At 37.4% G+C, this 4930-nt stretch overlaps 1 protein-coding gene across 2 annotated transcripts in view; it reads left to right on the top strand.

The window, feature by feature from the left end:
- The first annotated feature begins 244 nt into the window (after nucleotides 1–244).
- The window catches only part of ggt1b (gamma-glutamyltransferase 1b), a 41352-nt gene continuing 36666 nt past the window's right edge, over nucleotides 245–4930 (top strand). Inside the window, exon 1 of one of the 2 annotated variants that reach the window (XM_056467613.1) lies at nucleotides 245–499. The gene's annotated coding sequence lies outside the window, so the exon portion shown is untranslated. Of the gene's footprint in view, nucleotides 500–2364; nucleotides 2432–4930 lie in introns of those variants that run through there. The other variant, XM_056467614.1, reaches the window with a different exon arrangement.

The raw sequence follows: 4930 nt of genomic DNA, 5'->3' as shown, positions 1-4930 counted from the left end.
AATTTGCTCTTTACGAATTTTTTTTTTATTAGTTTAAAAGCTTAGGCTAAATTTAAATCTACTGAAAGTGCTTAAGAGGTTAGATGCTAAATATTAGATATTTTTTGTCTACGTCATGTGTGTGCAACTTGTTCTAACGTGTGCTCATGTCTAGTTAATCTTTACCCAGAGCTAGGCAAATGTAATAGATTACAACATTAACAACTTAACCATTTAATGATTAAATGCGTGAATATATGTGACAGAGTAACAAAAACTCACCTGTAGTTGTGTGTACTAGGGTGTTTTTTTCTTGAGTCATGCTCTGGCACGTGTGGATTTACCATCACCACAGCCGGTGCCCTTTTCACCTGTGTTAATAAAACAATTATGGATGATTTGACTGGGCGATATGGTTAAAGTTTGATGGCCGTTAGAGTTAGACATTGAGAGCGTTTACAGCATTGTCTCAGTCAGAAAGAGGATCGTCAGACTTTGAAGAGGCCTGTGAAGTCTACAGGTAAGCAATTCTCTATTTACTCACACCACAATGTATATAAACCCTTTACAAACTTAACTGAGAGCCTTAACTACTTCCAAACACAAAGCAAAGAGAAAATGTAATGTGTAAGAAATGTTATGCGGCATCTGTCCTGTTTTGTTGGAACACACAACCAAATTTCCGCTCTTCTGTTAAGATTTGTAGGAGGAAATAGCACAATCTCTTGCTGCGTGTGAGAAAATGCGAGTCTCTTGTGTGGTGGGTTTAATTTCGTTGGCTGCGGGCGCTGCAGGTTTCTCTGAGATGTGCTGCAGTTCGTTCCCACACACAGCACAGTCTGACAGGATTTAATGTGGACAGTAGCAGGGCTTTGAAACTATGAAAAGGCGCTTTTTCTGAGGAGGATTTCACTTCATCCTGGCTTTTTTCATTTTAAGTTTTCACATTATGTATGCATGAAATCTCTCTCGCCTTTGGCAGGATACATAAAGCTACATTAAGCAAGCTTAAATGTAAAATGCCAGCTATCCAGGATCCATTTTGTATTTCTTTATACCAGTGGTTGTTAACTGGTTTGGCCATGGGACCCACATTTTTACATGGTCATCAAACCGCGACCCAAATTTTTAGGAACTATAATATAATTTTAGGAATTATAATTAATTTGTATTTATTTGTTAACATACACAAGTAGTTACAGATAAATCATAAGAAAATCACCAGGACTTACAAGTAAACAATATTTTATTGCTGTCATTTAACAAAATGAATACACTTGTGATGCCCTCAGCTATTGGAGTCATCTTTGAAAATAGTCCACAGGTTTGTCCTTGCAACTGGGATGTTGGTTTCTAAAGGTCATTTTAATTTAGAAGGTTTCATGCTCTGTTGTGAGAGCACCTCACTACTTATGACACACTGAGGTTTTAAGCCTTTTTTGTCGTCATGAAAATCCATACTTTACATATTCTGGGTCGTACTTGCGCTTCGACATATTTGTTGCTATAATTAAATGAAATTCCACATGTAAAACTGTGTGGTTGTCGCGCGCGCATTTCAAAATTAAAGTCCGGTATAAGCAAAATAAGTTAAAAATTAAACCTTTGTTGTTTTTTTGACCACACACTCCCCGACCCACTGAAAATGTTCCCGCGACGACCCACCAGTTGAGAAACACTGCTTTATTCTGTAGTAGCTTTCCCCCCTTCTTTTTCTATGTGGTTTCTTGGTGGTCCACTACAATATTTAAAATTTTAGTTGATGTGTAATGTAGCTGTGTGAACATAAACAACATCCCTGTATGTAATACGCTGAAGAAAGTGTTGCATGCAAAACTGTTGCAAACAAATTTATTTGTGTTGAGTTTAAACAAACAAATTAAATTGAGCAATGTTCAACTTAATTAGTTTGTTCAAATTCAACACAAATAAATTGTTTACAACCACTTAGCGTAAAAAAAATTGAGTAAATCCAAGGAATCATCTTTGAATAATTTTTTTTTCAGTGTACGCTCAAAGTTCAATGCAAAGTGGGACATTGGCTTTTAGAGAGTTAGCTTAGCAAAGCCTACAGTGAACGAAGTTTGGGGACTACAAAAAAATACATCCAGGCTAGTGAGATCACAAAGGCTTTCGGTTATCCGCATTCACCCTGTGCAGTGAAGGGGCGTGGCCAGAGGCGCTGTAATGTTAAAGCAGAGAAAGATAAAATGGCGTCCAAACGCTGCTATTTCCACAAAGCTTGTTCTGTTTCTGTATTTGGGCTTTCAATGGACACGACACAAAGAGAGAAGTGGTTACAGTTTAATTTTAATTATGTTCCAGAGAATTATAAATATTTATAGCTCTAGCATTTGACAAAGGAGAACTTTCTGAATCTCTCCTAGTCCAGTGCTGGATTCGACTAAAAACTCCTCCAACCGACGAAGCTGTGTATTGTGAGCCACAACCTGTAAGTGTTTTTATTTGTTAAAATGTATCAACTGCATGCACAGTTTCTAGCGTTAACGGTATGTTGTAGCGAGGACGTAAACAAGGATGTAAACAACGCAGACATCCCGAAGTTTCCCGGAAGTTTATCATTCTAATGCATTTGCAGGAAACAAATGATAATCTCCCAGAAATCATGCAACTCCCATCCGGTCCTCAAAAAACGTCCCTCTCCACCCCCCCCCCTTTAGATAAGGCGCACACCCAACCACCCACACCGTTTCAGGTTCGTAGGGCACAACACTGCCTCCCCCCACCCATTCTCTCCCACTACCTCCTGCATATCATCTTTGTCTCCCCAGGAATTGACTTTTCCCTAATTGGGGTGTCTGACAACGGGAAATGCTGTTGGGCACCGTTAATAATTTTGCTACAAATTCATATTTATCTGTCAAACCGTTGTAAACACCCACAATCTTTATTGGCGCTGCAGTGTCTTTCTATGTGGACGCTTTCAGTGTCTCTCTATGCAGCCGCTTCCCTGCGTTCTACATCTCAAATAACCAACTCGCAAAAGATATGTGAACGTTTCATATTACTTACACATGCTTATAACCTGAAAATACACTTGAAGTCAGAATTATTAGCCCCCCTGAATTATTACCCCCCCTGTTTATTTTTCCCCCAATTTCTGTTTAACGGAGAGCAGATTTCTTCAACACATTTCTAATCATAATAGTTTTAATAACTCATTTCTAATAACTGGTTTATTTTATCTTTGCCATGATGACAGTAAATAACATTTGACTAGATATTTTTCAAGACGCTTCTATACAGCTTAAAGCAATGGTGCTCAACCCTGTTCCTGGAGATCGACCTTCCTGCAAAGTTCAGCACCAACCCTGATCAAACACACCTGAACCAATTAATTAGGACCTGAACAGCACTTGATAATTACAGGCAGGTGTGTTTGATATGGGTTGCAACTGAAATCTGCAGGAAGGTCGATCTCCAGGAACAGGGTTGGTCACACTTGGCTTAAAGTGACATTTAAAGGCGTAACTAGGTTAATTAGGTTAAATAGGCAGGTTAGGGTAATTAGGCAAGTTATTGTATATTGATGGTTTGTTCTGTGGACTATCGAAAAAAAAATTGCTTAAAAGGGCTTATAATTTTGATCCTAAAATGGTTTTTAAAAAAGTAAAAACTGCTTTTATTCTAGCCGAAATAAACCAAATAAGACTTTCTCCAGAAGAAAAAATATTATCAGACATACTGTGAAAATGCCCTTGCTCTGTTAAACATAATTTGGGAAATATTTAAAAAAGAAAAAATCAAAGGGGGGCTAATAATTCTGACTTCAACTGTACATGAAAGACACTTCTGTCAAGTGATTTTATTTTAGAGAGCAGGCATGAGGTTCAGCTGTGTGCTCTTTATTTTTCTGTCTGATTCAGGCAGCTAATGCTGCTAACAGCCGCTCTGACTGAACTGTTTACACAGCGCAAAAGCACATGCTGGTAGTGGCGTGACGTGGAGCCAATCTGTGAATCACAGCACATTATGTTAGCTGACCAATCAGAGCCTCTTTTTAGAAGAACTAGCAAATATGGTGGCTGTTTTCATGGTAGCTGTGTAGCAGTAAATACTGAAAGTAAGATATATGAAAAATAACGTGATTTTCTACAAATGAAGCATGACCACACATTGCTTTGCGTCTTATAAACACAACCAAGCCTCAAAATTACACTCTGGACCACCCCTTTAATAGCAAAACCTGTCTAGAAACCAGAAGAGATCGAGAATCCTGTTCAGTCGCAGTCTTTCCCACAATAATCAATATGGACTTATCACACAACACAAGGACATGACCTCAATCATTTTTGCTGATGCAATATATATCGCCCATACATAATAAACAATTCTAGCAACATTTTAGCTGACATCTCTATCTCTATTGGAGGTGTCAGTGTCAGTATGGTTAATAAACACTATAGTATTTACTATAAATGACTATAGTATATGTTCATGTTGGTGTCTGACAGCTGAATATAGATCTGGTAGCTGATATCACAGCCTCTGTTACTCTTTACCTCGCACTTTTGTGTCAACATTTATTAATATTTATTTAGGATTTGTGTTTTCACATTCTGATTTCAATGCCTGATTATTAAACTGTTAAAACGACTAGAATTAAATTAAATATTCTTAAGAATTAAATATGATGTGCTCTTTGGAACAGTTGTCATTCTGGCATGATATAATGAGAGGCATAAGATGGTCCTAAAATGACAATAATATCATTTATCGCAATATATTTTGGTGCAAAATATCATACAACAAAAAATAGATATTTTAATTGCATGCTTAATTATTTTCTTGACTATTTATTTAGGAACAAAGCTGTTAGAAATGCTTTCGTTCTCTAATGTGGATTTGAACTGCAATGCCTGCATTCTGCTTGATGAATTACGATGTGTTACATAAAGGTTAGAGATGGTTAATGGACACCTTTAAGCAT

This window comes from Danio aesculapii, chromosome 10 (assembly GCF_903798145.1).
Source record: "Danio aesculapii chromosome 10, fDanAes4.1, whole genome shotgun sequence".
Classification (NCBI taxonomy): Eukaryota; Metazoa; Chordata; class Actinopteri; order Cypriniformes; family Danionidae; genus Danio; species Danio aesculapii.
Note: the sequence above shows the minus strand (reverse complement) of the source record. Positions and strands in the feature narration are given on the sequence as shown.